Genomic DNA, 18,400 nt, shown 5'->3' with positions numbered 1-18,400 from the left:
TTAGCCTATTTAATAAAAACAGCTCAAACCAAAAAAAATAAATTTGATCTGATTTAGGAAGTGTTTATCATTTATCTCATGTCTAATGCTTGAACTTCAATAAAACACTAAACATTTAAATAAAATGAAGTAAGTGAGAAATTCAACCACTATACATGAGCAAAAAATTTATACACTACCACTTAAAAAAAAATTTATATACTACCTCTGATTTAGACACTTTGGAGGTGTTAATGGGTTACACTTTCGTTTGCATATTTTCAACATCATTCTAAGCTTCTTATTTATAGTCACTTCAACTCTCATTTGCTTGCCAAAGTTTCGATGTGGGACTTGAAGTATTTGTATTAAGAAAACACTATCATGATGTGGGATTTCTCTATATATATTCAATATTTGCACCAAACATGTAGATTTTGGGACTATCATAATGAACAACTTTCTAACATAGTCATCCAATCAGATATCATTATACAAATGTTTATGACTAAATAACATTATAGTAAGGATCGATTTTAGTGGGAAAGTTCTCTCAATGACTTAAATCCAATAACTTACTTAAGAGAATGTTGGAAAAATTTTAAGACTTTTCCTTTCATTGATTTGTTTGGGTTGGATGCAGGAGCATGCAAAGACGAACATAATTCAAAGGATTCAATTGAAGACCTATATGTTCAGTTTAATGTGGTCCAGAAAGTGAGTAGACGGCCATATTTGTTGATGAAATCAAATGTGTTTTTGCCATAAAATCAGTTTATGGAAGAGCAAGGGTTGTTTCTCTGTCAACTACATTTCGTAAGTTTATATACCATTCTGCATTTGGATTCACAAAAATTCAAAGGACCATTGTTGTGTAATCATTTATTTGTTATGAGCCTTTCGTATCTATCTTTTTCTTTGTTTATATTAAGTATTTGAGTATAAAATTCTCTCTTGAAATTTCGATACAATGTATTTCAATACAGATATTTATTGAGTTGCAAAGAACATGAGAGAGGGTTCACAGGAAAAACAGGAATCCTAGTGTCTTAACATGGGAGACTGCAGAAAGGTCTATCAAATAAGTTGGATCAGATTTATTATAGAATTTGGTCTTACATTATAATGAAGATCCCTGCAAGATTGGACCAATGTGGAAAAAAAATGATGTAAAATACTGTCACATAGCAGAAGACTTTTCTGTGTATTGATAAATATCGCCTTTGCGAGGAAAATTGTTTAGAATTCTCCTTGTGATGTTTCAAGGGATAACAAAATATTAGATATTACAACTTCAACTCTTCATTTATGTTCAAGCTAGCCATAGGAAACTTAAAACTCTTTAGGAACATAGCATTGAATCCCTTGTGACAATTTCATTTCTACTTGATAGTGATTTTTGTTGGGCTAGAATTCTCCTGAATTTAACTTTCATCTAATAAATATTGATTGTATTGCATCCTGAGGGTGTTTGCTATGCGAAAATCTAAAATAACATGTTAAGGACAAAATGATTCTCCTTGAACTGTGATGTCCAAAGTAATGTTACATCTAATGAACCATGATTTTCCTGATCTTGAATAAACCAGAGTTGTTAGAGAGATCCAACCATGCTGCTCTAGTTTTTGATGTCGAAGCAGCCACGTGGGAATTTAGAGTCAACTCCTCTACTCACTTTTCTTTTATATGTTACTGTGTTTACTCATATGGCAGTTTAGAATCAACTCATAAATTGTGTTTCTGCTTTTGTTAATTCTTTTTGTATCCAATTCCAGTTTCTAGTTTATGATTATAAGATAGTACTAGTTTTCTACTTATGAAATTAATATAAGAGTTGTACTATTTAGTATGAGAGTATTTCTATTTAATATACTAGTTTGCACAATCGCCACTTGAAAAGAGGAAGAAAAAACAGAAATTAAAAAGAGAAAAAAGTAAAAGGTCACTTTCTCTACTGAATCAATATTTCTGCAAAAAGTTGTAAAGTTTTAGAACTATCTACGCACTCATATTGAATAACTTTTTAACATAATCATCCAATCAGATACACAAATGTTTATTACAAAATGACATTATGGTAAGAATATGTTATTAGAGGATTGTGTAGAGTCTGGTTGGATGGATCGATTTTAGGCGAAAGTTCTCTCACGACTCAAATCCAAGACCTTAATTAAGGAAAGAATCACACTCTTTACTGCTTGTTTGTACCTTAGAATGTTAGAATGTTGGAAAAGTTATGCTAATTGTTATCATATTCCTTAGAATTGAGGAGGCAATACAAGCTTGTCATGTCAACTGCCTTTTGTAAGTATACCATTCTGCATTTGGCTTCATATCTTGCGAATCACATAAATTGATATTGGTGAGAATTGCGGTCAAATAAGGCCACAATCGCGGTCATATAGACGTGATAAATTTTGATGTCAGTGACCTTTGTTAAAACACTGATCATGAATGTTAGTCTACTTCTTATTGTTTTGTAATGATTTGTTTTTCATGAGTTGTAGATTTTACATGAGACGACCCTTGTTGACATGGTTACATTTTTTCACAGTCCATGGTAAAATGATTATTTTGTTAGCTTTCACAGTCCAAGTTGAAAACAAAAATCATGATAAATGCAATCGGTCAATATGAAATGTGAAATGATATTCGTACAATCATTTCGGGACAACTTTTAGATAACTCTTTCATATTCTCATTGTGTTTTTGCTCGCTGTTCTCTCTGTTTCTTTTTACCGATAAGAAGAACATACTCCCAGAAGTTGTCACAATGGTTTTACTAATGAAAAATGCTATTTCTCGCGAATAAAAACTTCAAGAATTGATAGCGACTGTGTATTTTGGTCCACAACTTATGTTTGACTTTGCCTTTTCTCCCACAACCGCCCTGATTTCCGACAAAACCTTACTGTTGATTGGTTAGTTTGTATTTCGGGATAAATTCTTGAGGATGTTTTCGCTATATATAGCATGGCTGTTTACTAATATCATTACTCATGAAATAACAAAATGATATATTGTTAAAGTATACTTACATGTGACAAAGATAGTGGATTTTATTTTATTGTTTTTAAAGAAAAGATAGTGGATTATAAGTGGTTTTTTTTTTTAGTGTCACAATTGGAGGTAAATTACCCACAAATTTTTAAAACTATACTAGCAATAGATGATGATATATGAAGAAACGCATGATGTAATAAGCAAGGATTCAAACCAATAATGGATATTGTTTTCATGTAATGAACAAAAAAAAAACAATTCAAACAAGAAAACAGAAATAGATACAAAATGTTAATCACTGATTTAGGAAGTGTTTATAACCTACTTTGTGGACTAAAACATTGCAGATCACTACAATACTAAATATTAAGAGTAAATAAGTGATCCGCAATTGTTTCAACCCATAAAGAAAGTATACACTATACTACTTAACTTATTTCCAAACATTCTAAGTTACTTATTTATAGCCACTATGACTCTCCTTTGCTTCACAAAGTTCCGATGTGGGATTTTAAGTAAAAAACAACATTCCGAAAAACACAAAAATCCAGGATGTGGGATTTCACAAGACATGAGAGACACCTTTTCAATTACCAAGATCACGTCTCAGCTACGTTAGTTCTTTCATTTTCGATCATTTATATACTTTTGTTAGTTCATTGTTTAAAGGGTTATTTCTCAGTGAGCTGATTCCGAACTCGAAATTGATGGTGAAATACATGGACCTTCATTCCCTATGGATTTTGATAAATTCCAGTTTGTGTTACTCCCACTCAATTATAAGTCGATTTATAGTAACAATGAAATATTAATAATTTTTTTTCTATTATACTCTTTACTAATTAATACTCAATCTTCTTTCAATTCTTTAAATTTCTCGAATGATAATTTTGTAAAGTAATTTATAATTTTATTTTTCCATACAAAATTGATTACGTTTTTAAATTTGTTTGAAATGGTCAAAACCACTTATAATTTAGAATAGTGGGAGTATAACATTGGTCTCCATTAGAGAGGTTCGTTAAAGTCGGACAAGAATCCTCTAAAATGAATAAAGTTTAGAGAGGTTCGTTAAAGTCAGACAAGGATCCTTTAATATTATCCATTTTAGATCTTTAGAGAAGCTGGGACCTTAAAGTCACAACCAAATAAAAAATACTATTTTCAATTAATGAGCGAAAAATAGCTCATAAAAGAAAACAGTGATAAAAGCAAAATTTTATGACTGCGATTGGAAGTGCTTATTACTTTCATATATAGTGTACACCGACAGTTAATAAACTACACTACACATTAATACAAATATTAATGCAGTAAATCAATTAACTGGCATGTGCACATCAAATAAAATAGTAATAGCACTGCACTTTGATTTGAACTTACTTACCTTCATTCTACCCTCCATATTTATAGCCATTTGGCCTCTTTTTTGTCTACCAAAGTTACGATATGGGACTTCCTTCAACTGCTTGTTCTAAAAGTCGACACTTCTTAAAACACTATCAAGAGTCAGGATGTTGAGCTTCTTTTTTGTTATCAAGAGACACCTTAAGTCCTTATCAATCAATTATTAACTAATCAGTAATTGGTGAGAGCTATTAGTTCCTCTCTTTTTCTTTTTTTTAGAAACCAACATACACAAAAAATCAATGTCTAGTTCTGATAAAAAAAAAAATCAAGCTCATCATCGTATGAGAAGTACGAGGTAAGGAAAAGAAACACAAATCCAAAACCATGGCATCCCTAGTTCTTGCCAACATCAACACCACTATTACTCTTTGTAGATGTGCTTCCATCCCCGTCATATTCACGTGCCACTGCCACAAGTCTCGTTCCGACGATGGTACACTTGAGGAGTGGTGGTTTGGAGACCTCATCATGGATTGTTCGGTAGAGGCTGAGCTCATTACAGCATTAGACCGCAACGGTGAGTCAAAATTCAACCTTTCAAATTTCCCCACATTTAGTATATTTTTTTTCAATCTCAATGTGAGTAACATCTTTAAGAGAATTAGATTGTACTCATTTCAATTATCAGGCTCGATAAGCCCGATATTGTACTCATTTCAATTATCAAGCTTGAGTAACATGTGATTTGGTGGGTGATCTATATTGTTCGTAAACAATGTTGATTAGTCTTGGTTTGAGTTGCTTGGCGAGTCAAAAAGCCTTGTTGACGACTTATAGATAAGAAAATTTGTATCGTGTGTGCGTTGCATTTTGTTAAGTGTTCAAACCAATTTTACATCGACATCTAATGAGAAACCACCATTTCGTTGTGCCACACCCACAATTTTAAAAATATCCTTCCAAAAGTGGGGACTAATAAGGTAAAGTAAGGGATTTTCATATTGAATTTCAATGTAAAACTGGTCTAAAATTATAATATCTATCTTTTAAATCATTGTCTTTATCTTATTCTTTATCTAAAATTATAGCAAATTTTATGCAAAATGTGTGGATTTAAACAAAAAAAAAGGACACTTGGGACTAATAGAAATTTTTATGCAAAATGTGGTGATTTAAACCAAACAAAAAAAGGAATATTTAAGCCTATTTAATAAAAACAGCTCAAACCACAAAAAAAAAGTGATCTGATTTAGGAAGTGTTTATCATTTATCTCATGTCTAATGGTTGAACTTCAATAAACCATTAAAGATTTAAATAAAATGCCGTGAGCAAGTGAGAAATTCAACCACTAAAAACAAGCAAACAAAAAAAAATATACTACCACTTAAAAAAAATTATATACTACCTCTGATTTAGACTTTGGAGGTGTTAATGGGTTACACTTCGTTTGCTTTATTTATAGCCAATTCAACTCTCTTTTGCTTGACAAAGTTTCGATGTGGGACTTCAAGCATTTGTATTAAAAAAAACACTATCATGGATGTGGGATTTCTCTATAGATTCAATATTTGCACCAAACATGTAGAGTTTTGGGACTATCATAATGAACAACTTTCTAACATAGTCATCCAATCAGATACCATTATACAAATGTTTATGAACATAGCATTGAATCCCTTGTGACAATTTCATTTCTACTTGATAACGATTTTTGTTGGGCTAGAATTCTCCTGAATTTAACTTTCATCTAATAAATATTGATTGTATTGCATCCTAAGGATGTTTGCTATGCTCAAATCTATAATAACATGTTAAGGACAAAATGATTTTCCTTGAACTGCAATGTCCAAAGTAAAAGGTTGCATGATACATCAAATGAACCATGATTTTCCTGCTCTTGAATAAACCAGAGTTGTTAGAGAGATCCAACCTTGCTGCTTTTGATGTCGTCGAAGCAGCTGCGTAGCAATGTAAGAGCAGGTGTTCGATCTTATTATTTCATATTATGGTAGTCCAATAAGCTAATCCAAAGTCCAAACAAGCTATTAATCTTCAAAGCATGAATTCCTCATTATTTCATTATGAATTAACAGAACTCCAAAGAGAATCAAGAATGTCAGTAATTCAAGAAATAAGATCAATTTCAAAATGGTTGTATTGGCAACCAAATAGTGCAAGAGATGCAGCTGCAAACAAACATAAGAAAAATGGTGGGGATTACCAATGGTCACTTCATTGTTGATTCGAAAGAGCATGTATCTATCTATCTATTATATTTATTAAATTAGACTCAAGTTTTGGTGATGACAACATAGCTATTGCTAACTTTATTGATTGTCACCAATGTTCGACAAATCGAGTGTTAATTCGCCGAGTTTACCGAGTTTACGTTTTTATGTACCAAAATCGTGTCAACTCAGAGGTAAACTCGATTTCTGGTAAAATCGGAATGTTTGACGAGTTTGACTCGAGTTAACTCGGTCAAACTCGGGTAAACTCGAGTAAAATCGGAATGTAAGTCTAATTTTTTTTTTTGATAGTTTTATTAACAACTTTATGAACTTGTGAAGCTTGCCTTTTTGGATGGTTAAGACTTGAGATTTATGGTTTTGCAAGTTTATTTTGTATTTTAATGTTTAGTTAAACATAATGCTTTATTATGGTGATTGAAAATCTTTATAATTTAATCATATTTTGCAATATTGGACTATTTACAATATTATATTAGTTTACATATGTCATGTAAATAATAAATTTTATTTAATTTTAATTTTAGATAAATTTGTACGAGTTTTCGAGTCGAGTTTACCTGGACAAAACGAAATTAATGGTTAAGATTACTTTGATAAGTTACTAATAAAAATTATATTTCTACCTTTATTTTAGTACGTTGGTATGAAATTCTCTGGTTGAATTGGAACAAGGTGCAAGACACCACATAATTAAAATTTATCTTAATTGGATGAAATACTATTTCTAGATTCATGATAATCTTGCTCTATTGGCTCTCTTCTAATTGTTCAGAATTACGACTTACATTTGACATTAACAAGACTTGGTTCTCTTACATTTTTTTTCTGGGAACAATTCAACATTTTGCTTTCACTTCTACAAATTTGTATTCAGAACAATTCAACCTTATGGCGGCATTAACAAATTTCACCACATTAATTGATCTAGGAGTACTATGATAAATTGATATATTCATTTTGTATTCAGAACATATTTTTTTAGGATCCAGTTTTTAACTTTACTTCAGTGTTCAATTATTAATTTCTTGAATCGTAAGATCTATATTTTTATAAAAGTATAGATGGATTTGTTTATGAAAGTGTTAATTGTGAATGCACTATTTATTACTATTTGAGAAATGTTAACTTGTGCCCTTAAGGCATAAGATAAGGAACCCAACATAGTAACTTTTTGTTGGAATGTGTGCATTCAATTGATTTTTTGAATTTATAATAAATAGAATGCACAAAACTTGAGGGAATATTTCTACTTTTGAGTTCCTTATCTTGTGCCCTTAGGGCACAAGTTTTAGTAGTGCAATATTGACAAATCCTTCTATTAATATAATTTTTTGGGAGAAAACCTACTATTTTTTGTCAATATTAAATTATTATTAAAACCATAAATAAGTAGGTTTTTGTCAATAATTATTAAATTTTATTCCACTTAATCATTATTCATTAACTACAATTAATAAAACCATAAATAAGTTTGTTTTAATAACTAGTATTAAAAATAAAATTTTATCAATACTTTAAATATATGATTTAGGAAGTGTTTTTTAGTTTGATCAAATCAAGAAGAAATTGAACCATATACAGTAGAAACTCTTTAATTTAATACTCGGTAAATTAATAAACTCTCTAAAATAATAAATTTGTCCGGTCCCGACTTGGGCCAATGTAAAAAATTGAAAAACTCGATAAAATAATAAGATAATAATTTTTCGGGAGATCCCTTTATAATTTTTGGTCCCAAGAAAATCATAAATTAATAATTCTTAGAAACTGAAAAAAATATATTAAGAATACATTGAACACATTTGTTCCTCTTGTTTATATTTACTGTACTTCAAAAGTCATTATTGATTTCCAATGCATATGAACACAATAGTTACTAATTTACGTTGAGTCCCAAGGTTCGCTGCAACGTAATTCTAAGAGGCATAGACTAATTTGCCTTTTTGTTTGGTATGTATAGTATAATTACTTAAAAACTCTTTAAATTAATAATTATTAATTTATCGATAAATTAATAACTCTCTAAATTAATAAATTTCTCCGGTCCTGATATTATTAATTTATAGAGTTTTAACTGTAATATACTACATCTAATACATTTACATGCAGTATATTAACTGTTTCAAATTTTCTTGATTCAATAAAAATACACTTTTATTTATATTTTACCATCTCCATACAATGCTACTTATTTATAACCACTTTGACTCTCCTTTTCTTGCCAAAGTTCCGATGTGGGACTCTTAAGCATATTGTTGGGTTGAGAAACACAACTCTATGACCAAAATCATGTGCACAGTAAATACTATTCGCGTATGGCGGCTCCAATTCTCACCAACCTCAACACCAACATCACCCTTTGCAGATACAATTTTGAACATTTTCAATTACATGTTTATTTATTTACTCATATGTGGCCATAAGGTTCATAGTGTAATCGCAACTACAACCCCTATGACAGTTTATGATTACAAGATGATACTAGCTTTGTAAGTATGAGATTAATATAAGAGTTGTGCTATTTGGTAAGAGAAAAAAAAATGTAAGAGATCAATTTCTCTACAGATTCAATATTTGTGCAAAAGTTGTAGAGTTTTAGGAGTATGTATGCACTCATATGAACAACTTTTTAACCATAAATAATTATATGATTTTAAAGAAATTTAAACTTCAAAATTACATGTGACAATAAATTGGGTTAAATATATTTTGTCTTTTATAAATAGGGAAATATAATGCTAACCGGTGCTCTGGTTAAGGATGTTAAAAAAGAAAATTATATAGTGGTTATTGCATTGAAAACTGTGTAATTTTCTTTTATGATAATAATTTTCTTTTTTGACATCCTTAACAGTACTTCACGACACCAATTAGCATGACCCTTATAAATATTTGACCCAACCCAAAAAACACCAACCCATTTTTAACAATTTTAAAAACAACTCGAAAAGAATAGTAAATATAAAATTTTAATTTTTGATTTAAGTAAAATATTTATTTTTGGTTAGGCACCCTGGCAAATGTTTAATTATTTACACATTTGTCAGACATCCTACCAAATCTAAATATTCTACCGAAAAAAACTAGAATGAACGAGTAATATTCATGGATCTGAGACATACTAAAACTTCATTCTAAGCTACATTTATAGCCCCTTCAACTCTCATTTCCTCGCCAAAGTTCCGATGTGGGACTTCAAGTTTATCCCAAAAGACACATTTTCAAGTTTGTTGGGTTGACATCACTAGGGGTGTGCAAATGGTTTATCCAAACTGAACCAAACTAGATTTATGGATACAATTTGGATCAAAAAACTACTTTCACAAAATAAATGGATTTTTTTAAAACCGGTTTGATACAGTTCAGTCCAGTTCAGAACCGGTTCATGTTATCTGAACCGGATTTTATCCTGAACCGGTTTTTTTACTGAACCGGATTTTTTTACCTGAACCAATTTTTTTATCTGAACCGGATTTTCACCTGAACCGGTTTTTTTACCTGAACCGTTTTTTTACCTGCAGAATTTCTCATTTCTAAAAGGAAAATAACATTGACTTTGTGACCCAAAAGAGGACATGTTAGCTTGGAATCATAGAGGCAGAATTTATAAACATTTCTGTGTCTACTATTTTTCTCTCATTTCCGATCTGATTCCATTCTTTTCTTCCTTATCGGTACTTTTCCAGATTCATCATCTTCTTCCTATGTTTCTTAGGGTTTTTCAATTTCATCGATTCGATTCTAACTTAATCACTTTGTTTTTAACAATTTTTTTGTTTTGTTTAGTTTTGTTGATAATCTCGATGGTGCGTATTTGTCACTGCATATTCTGCAGATTATTTCACCGCCGTTTCTGTGTCTATCACACCGCCGTTGCGGTTGCCGTCGCCGTCGCCGTTTCTTTCTCCCTTTCTTCTCGCTATCACTTTGACCTTTCAATTGCAAACACAGCAGAAAAATATTTTCGATTTCTTTGAATAATCCCTCTTTCTCTCTCTTCAAAATACAGAAAATAACATGAGTTCCTTTTTTTTTTATTTCTTCAAGTGTGATGCGGTTATCATTTGGATCTCTGGTTTTTTGAAATGGGATCAGTTAACTGATTGTTTTTAATGAAATGGACCGGGTCAGTTTTGATCCAAAAAGAAGTGGGCTTTTACAAACAGTTCACCTAATTTTTCAAATCAGTTCATGGTATCCGGTTTTCCTGCACACCCCTAGACATCACTACATTAGTCCTTTGTAGTTAGGTTTCAGAACATATTTTATTCAGGATCGAGTTTTTGACTTTACGTCGGTGTTCTCAATCACACCAAAAGCTAGCAGAGCCCTTTCTCTTCCATAGTTTATGCTTGGTTTGAAAAAATATGTTGCAGGAGGATGAATAGATCACATAATTATTCAAAGGCTTCACTGGAAGACCAATATTGTTGGGAACAGCTGTCCAATCTTGCAGGGATTTTCATTGTAATTCTTGTTAATATATCTTTTCATCTTTATTGTTTTGTTTACCGTACAGTTTAATATACTCTTATTAACCTTAAGTGTTCTTTAATTTATGTACAAGCAGACTATAGGATTGAACATAGTATTGAATCTCTTGTGCCCATAATGATTCTTGTTGGGCTAGAGCTCTCCTAGATTTGACTTTAATCTAATAAATTGTCACGACCCAAAAATATATTCGTGACCGGCGCACGAACTAATACCTTATAGTTCGGCAAGCCTAAAGACCAAAGATTTAAATAAACAAGTTTCAAACTAACTTTCAACTTAAACTCATGTTTACTGAAATTTCGACAGAGTAACCCCTGTACTTTCAACATTACCAAGATATAAATCCTGTTCATAAACTATTATCATCAACCAGAATTTCAAAGTGACATTTTACATATTTGTACAACTCAAAATGAGACATTTCTAAACCCAAATAGCTGCAGGTACTTTGACTCAATGTATACATAAACAATAGAGACAATCATCAAGGAAACCTACCAAAAAGAGTGACGCGGCTGAACTCGATTCTACTAGCAGCTCTCTACTTAACTGCTTGGAAATCTGAAAAAAAAAATAGAAAATGAAAGAGTAAGTCACAAGGACTTAGTGAGAGACAACAACCACCACCAACTAGAAGGGAAACACACATGAGCACGAGTAATTAAGTTTCTCAAAATCTAATGTTCATTTACAAACTAGTAACTGAATAAAATTCTATTAATCCAAAATCAAATAAGAATATTTCTGAGTCTAATGTCACCGACATAACAAATATGTTGCTCTGAGCTTGTTTAGCCAAACTGTAATAAAATGAATCAAATTATTAGAGAAATTTTTATAACACCTTTTAAACCATGAGTTTATCTTTATGGTATAACCTTACTACAAGCCTTCACATGTCTAACATTTAGAAGCAACATGAATATTTCTACTTGCAATTACTTTATATCATTGTACATGAAAAACAATATCATAAATAAGAGTATTTTTAATCTCAATGTTGTAAAGAGGTGAAAATAAGATTACAAGTCTTTAGAAAATATACCGCCGAAAATCATAACAAAAACCTTTAAAAATATATTGTCGAAAATCTTGATAAAAGTCTTTAAAGAAAATATAGAAAACTCCATTTAGTAAAATAATCAAAATGGGTGAATCGAGAACTAGCTCCATCTCGTTGATAGCCCTCTCCTCCTAATGGTGGCCTATCCATAGGGGCGGCTCCATCTAACGGATAGCTCTTTTCTCTCGACTCAAAACAAAGTGTAAAACATTTTCAATTAGGGAGTTTACCACGCATTGATAGCCCTCTCCTCCTAATGGTGGCCTTTCCATAGGGGCGGCTCCATCTAATGGGGTAATTCTACCTAATTGAAATCACATACTAGGTGCACCTAGGTCGTCATCATTATAACCGTAATTTTCAAAACTCCATTCTTAAAACACAATGCTAAAATCATATTTCACAACATAACGAAACTTGTTTCAAAATACGTATCATCAAAACTCAATCGAAAATCTACTACTTATAATTATAAGTAAATCCAAATTCAAATCCAATTCAAAATCCAAATCGCGTACAAATTAATATCAAACCTTTCGAAAACGCATATTTCAAAATCACGTTTCACAAGATCTCAACACAACTACGAAAATACATACAATCAAATTCTCCGTTTCAATTTCTCTACTTTATAAATCACAAGTAAAATCCATATCGAAATGGATCGTATGTTAATATCGAAAATCCCAAAAACATATCTCAAAACTGTATTTCTTCATTTCTCAACATAGTATAGGCAACCAAACCTCAATTTCAAATCTTTTGCTCAATAATTCATAGATAAATCCAAATAGAGTATAATTAGATTTGATGACTTTGAAATTATATAACAATGACGGGAAAAATGTTCAAAAGGTGTGTTTCCCAATTTGATAAATACTTTAACATATAAAATCATAAAAATAGCAATAATAACGATATTGAAAATAAGCGATAATGATCGTCATCAACTCACAGCTATGTCGAACCAACCACATTTTCTCTCCGACTGCTTCCGTAGTAGCAAGCAAAGTATCAACTATCCAATCTGAGCATCAATAATAATTTCAAGATTAAAATGAGTATTCTAAAACTTTTCTAATCATATGCATTCCTAAATTCCTTTAATACCTACTCTAAACTCTAAAATAAGTTTCTAAATCAAACCACCCATGACTAGAGATGCCTTAATTGAGTTATGGGTTGTATATTTACCTCAAAGAGTCTTAATAAACAACTTTCAAGTGATGGGTACTCTTCTCCTTCCATGAAGCAATAACCTTAATCCCAAAATTCTATCCAAGTGTAATTGTAGAACTAGAGATAATTTTGTTTTAGAGGTAAAATTCATTTATTAGAGTTTGATTTGTGAATGGAATTGTAACTCAATGAGAAGAAGAATAGAAAGAGGATGAGAAAGAAGAAGGGAAGGATACGCTGGGAAAGAATAAGAAAAAGAAGAAAAAAATGTGAAAGGGGAAAAGTTAGATGGAAGAGTGGAAAGAGAGAGAACTCTCGATTCTTCCTTACATATATGTATAAAAATAAAAAAAATCTTCTTGTTTTTTTTTTTTTTCTGTACACCTTTTCTTTTTCTTTTATTTATTTATTTATTTTATTTAAAAAAAAACTGAGATGGTGCATTTCATAAATATTGTTAATTCTCCTTGCAATTTTACTACAACTGATAAATGAGGTAATAATATGTTCGTATTTCTCTATTATTGGTGCTCAAGACTTAGATTTAACATTAACAAGAATTACATTCTCTTCCCTGATTTCCAATTACTTCTCTTTAATTTTTTTCTTGGAACAAGTCACCATTTTTGCTTTCTCTTCTATGGGTCAAATTTCATGTTCAGACTCAAGAGTTAAATACTAACTACGCTATAGTTGAAGTGTTCATACTAACTAACACTTGCAACATGCATTTAAAAACTGCCAATAATTTTGAAAGAATTTTAACTTAAGAACTTATATGGAAATCTTACATACTATTTCCCAAACTATCAGTAACTCACTCTAAATCTTCTAGAAAATCCTATAATAAACGATAAAAGACTCGATAAATCACTTAAATACATGTTATGTCGAGGAGTCATCAAAGAAAAAAAACAAAGTTCAACTGATCAAAATTGAAGCCACGTTGTAATTGAAGCCTCAAATGTCGAATCTTTGTTGGAAAAACAAATCATCTACAGGTCAACTGATCATAGGTGAAGTTTCATTGTAGCTCATTTGATCCAAAGAAATGCGACACCTTGACTGGAAACTAAGCAATCCAAATTCAATTGATCACACCTGAATCCTCTTTGTAATGCATCTGAATATCTGATCCAGAAGAAGGGTTGGACCTTTTTTCAGAACAAGAACTAACCATAGTTCGACTGATTACAAGCGAAAGCTCAGTCTAGTTCACCCAATCTAGAAGAAAGGTGAGACATTTGTTATAGAGACCAACTAACCACAGTTTAACATATCACAATTGAAGCCTTAGTGTAGTTAATCTGATCCAGAATAAAAACCAGATTTCAATTGATCACAAATGAAGCTTCGTTGTAGTCCATCCAATCCAGAATAAAAGATTGAACTTTGCCAAAAAAAAAAATAACTAGCCACAACTCGGCTAATCACAAGTGAAACCATGTTGTAGTTCATCTGATCCAAAAAAAGATTGAGCCTTTGTCAGAAAGCAAGCAAACCAAAGTTCGACTAATCATATGTGAAGTCTCGTTGTAGTTCATTTGATCTAGAAGAAATGTCAGACCTTTCTCGAAAAAACAAACTAACCACAGTTTGACTAATCATAGGTGAAGTGTCACAATAACTCATTCGGTTCAAACGAACAGACGAACTTTTGTCATAAAACCAACATACCATAGCTCAAACCTTTTCACATTTCAAAATAATTGATCTAGTTGCCTTTTTCACCCATACCAACGCACAATTTTGATAATTAATATCTTTAATTATTTATTAATAAAAATTATAAAAAAAATTAATATTTTGAAAATATTTATCAAGAAAAATCCAACACCTTATATGTTACCATTTGTCTTTATATAATGAATGGAAAAATTTACATTATATATGAAGAAACACATAGATGTAATAAGCAAGGATTTAAAAACTAAATGACACTAAGATAATGCTTGACATGTCAAAAAATAATGGTTGACGTTTACAAGCAATGAGCGAAAAACAACTCAAACAAGAAAACAGAAATAAATACAAAATTTTAATGTATTATTTAGGAAGTGTTTATAACATATTAAACCAAAATATTGAAGGTCAGTAGTAGTAAACAAGAGACCTTCAATATTTTCATTCAATAAAGAAGAAATACACTACTCATATATAGCTTATGTTTGTACGTTTGGAACCACAATCTAAGTATATAGCCACTTTTGACTCTCCTTTGCTTGCCAAAGTTCCGATGTGGGACTTCAAGTATTTTTAGTATTTACAAACAACATTCAGAAAAACACTTATCAGGATGTTGGATTTCTTTTCTTGATCATGTCTTAGCTGCATTAGTCCTTTGTTGATCTCTTTTACATACTTTCGTTAGTTCATTGTTTAAACTTTTGATGATTAGAAATTAAGTTATTCAATGAGAATCTATTTAGACAGTGTCAAAATTAATTTAGTTGTTTTTCAGTCATGTCATCAACTGAGTTAGCACCTTCATGTCATCAAATTTTCATGTGTCCCTACCTGTAAATGTTTATGTTATATGTTGTCTTGTTTACTCATATGTTCCCGAATTATCATGATTCACATTGTAACCACAACTGTGAGCGCAATCACAGTTTAGAATCAACTAGTTTTGTACTTATGATATTAATCGGTTTAGAATCATAATATGTTGCCGAAGTAAATCTTTCATCTCTATCGATTTTATCTTCTACTCAATTTATGTTTATTGTTTGCACGATTTTGTCATCGTCGGTTCCTGCGATTTTCACTGAAGATTGATTTCTGTTTGTCTTCATCGAAATTATCAAATATATAGTTGTTTTATTCTGTTGTAGTTATACTGTAAGGGTCAATTTTTTAAAGAAATTGGATTGGATTATATGATTCTGTAATGATCTCAAAATTGAGAGTGTAATAAAATTGATAATTGTGAATTGATTATTAAATGAAGAGTAAAATTGATAGATTAGAACTCAATTAAAATTGATGTTCTTGATACATAGAAACATTAAAGAAAAGATAGAAGCAGATTAAGTCTAAGACTTAACCATTACTCTACTAGAGAGTACCAAAGGGAGAGAGGAGAGACTTTCATCATTTTTCTTTCATATCCTTTCTTCCAATCATTGGTCCCTTTAATAGAGGTTAAGAAAATATTATTCCCTTAATTATTGGATCAAGTGACACGTGTCCCATATAATATTTTGGATCATAACATTACTCCCCCCATTAAAATCAACCTTGACCTCAAGGTTGAAGTTAAGCTAATGTTGTTGGCTGATAGGAGCACCCTTCCAAGAGGCTTCCAAAACACGTAGAACTGCCCAATGAACACATAGCATCCACCCGGATCCCATGGTATGAATTGTAAAGTCTACTTAGGAAGGAAAAAATAGCTCGTGTCACAAGAGTTAACTTCCATTGTCAGCTGTGTGTATAGTATAATCTGTGACCAGCTCGTGTCACGTAGAATTTGCCTTTTTGTTTGGTATGTACAGTATAATTACTTAAAAACTCTTTAAATTATTAATTATTAATTTATTGATAAATTAATAACTCTCTAAATTAATAAATTTCACCGGTCCTGACATTATTAATTTATAGAGTTTTAACTGTATTTCTTAATCTGTGTGCCAAAGCCTAAAGCGACACTCATTTTGAAACGGAGGGAGTATATGAAGAAACACATAGATGTAATAAGCATGGATTTAAAAACTAAATGAGACTAAGATAATGCTTGTCATGTCAAAACAATAATGAATACTATTTACGAGTAATGAGCGAAAAACAACTCAAACAAGAAAACAGAAATAAATACAAAATTTTAATATTATTTAGGAAGTGTTTATAACCTGCTTTATTAAATGAATGAAAATATTGAAGGTCAGTGCTACACAACAGTACAGTAGTAGTTAACAAGTGACGCTCAATATTGTCCTTCATAGCTTTTGTATGTATGTTGTATGTATGTTTGGTACCACAATCTAAGTTTTTTTTTTTTTTTGGTCAGGGTACCACAATCTAAATTACTTTATATATAGCCACTTAAACTCTCCTTTGCTTGCCAAAGTTCCGATGTGGGACTTCAAGTATTTTTAGTATTTAACAACAACATTCAGAAAAACACTATCAGCATGTTGGATTTCTTTTCTTGATCATGTCTTAGCCGCATTTGTCCTTTGTTGATCTCTTTTACATACTTTCGTTAGTTCATTGTTTAAACTTTTGATGATTAGAAATTAAGTTATTGAAATTAAGTTGTTTTTCAGTCATGTCATCAACTGAGTTAGCACCTTCATGTCATCAAATTTTCACGTGTCTTATTTACTCATATGTTCCCGAATTATCATGATTCACATTGTAACTACAACTGTGAGCGCAATCACAGTTTAGAATCAACTAGTTTTGTACTAATGATATTAACCGGTTTAGAATCATAATATGTTGCCGAAGTAAATCTTTCATCTCTATCGATTTTATCTTCTACTCAATTTATGTTTATTGTTTGCACGATTTTGTCATCGTCGGTTCCTGCGATTTTCACTGAAGATTGATTTCTGTTTGTCTTCATCGAAATTATCAAATATATAGTTGTTTTATTCTGTTGAAATTGGATTGGATTATATGATTCAAAATAGAAGAAAATGAAATTGGAGTCCGTGTTGATGGAGTTTGGTGAAGAAGAAATAGACATGGCGGGGTGATGTTGAATTTAGTTGAATTTAAGAGGAAAATGTTTCTGGATAACCCAAACCCTCTTTGTAAAGGATAGATAAATAATATCCAAGTCTATTTAATAAAAATAGCTCAAATCACAAAACAGTTATAAGACAATTTTAATCTGATTTAGGAAGTGTTTATCATTTTTCTCGTGTTCAACGGTTGAATTTCAATTAAACCACTTAACTTAAATAAAATTCCATGAATAAGTGAGAAATCCAACCACTTCATCATGAGAAAAAAAATGATACACTACCACTTCAATTGTATACACTATCACTTCTGTGAAGTGTTTATGGGTTATAATTCGTTTGCCTATTTACAACTTCATTATAAGCTACTTATTTATAGCCCCTT

General features: G+C 31.0%; 3 long non-coding RNA genes across 3 annotated transcripts; 2 read left to right on the top strand and 1 right to left on the bottom strand.

Moving 5' to 3' along the window:
* The first annotated feature begins 623 nt into the window (after positions 1 to 623).
* LOC146953728 (uncharacterized) lies at positions 624 to 1,438 on the top strand. The gene is made up of 2 exons (XR_015011152.1): positions 624 to 795; positions 966 to 1,438. It is a non-coding gene; the product is annotated as an uncharacterized LOC146953728 (long non-coding RNA).
* A 4,087-nt stretch (positions 1,439 to 5,525) lies between these two features.
* LOC146953727 (uncharacterized) lies at positions 5,526 to 6,658 on the top strand. Its single transcript, XR_015029984.1, has 2 exons — positions 5,526 to 6,303; positions 6,427 to 6,658. It is a non-coding gene; the product is annotated as an uncharacterized LOC146953727 (long non-coding RNA).
* A 4,401-nt stretch (positions 6,659 to 11,059) lies between these two features.
* Positions 11,060 to 13,563, bottom strand: LOC146953726 (uncharacterized). Its single transcript, XR_015011151.1, has 3 exons — positions 13,340 to 13,563; positions 13,101 to 13,172; positions 11,060 to 11,643 (listed from the first exon to the last, which is right to left on the bottom strand). It is a non-coding gene; the product is annotated as an uncharacterized LOC146953726 (long non-coding RNA).
* Between the last annotated feature and the right edge of the window lie 4,837 nt (positions 13,564 to 18,400).

The sequence above is a fragment of the Medicago sativa genome, chromosome 1 (genome assembly GCF_051527215.1).
Source record: "Medicago sativa cultivar Bolivia chromosome 1, Bolivia_mono, whole genome shotgun sequence".
Lineage (NCBI taxonomy): Eukaryota > Viridiplantae > Streptophyta > Magnoliopsida > Fabales > Fabaceae > Medicago > Medicago sativa.
Note: the sequence above shows the minus strand (reverse complement) of the source record. Positions and strands in the feature narration are given on the sequence as shown.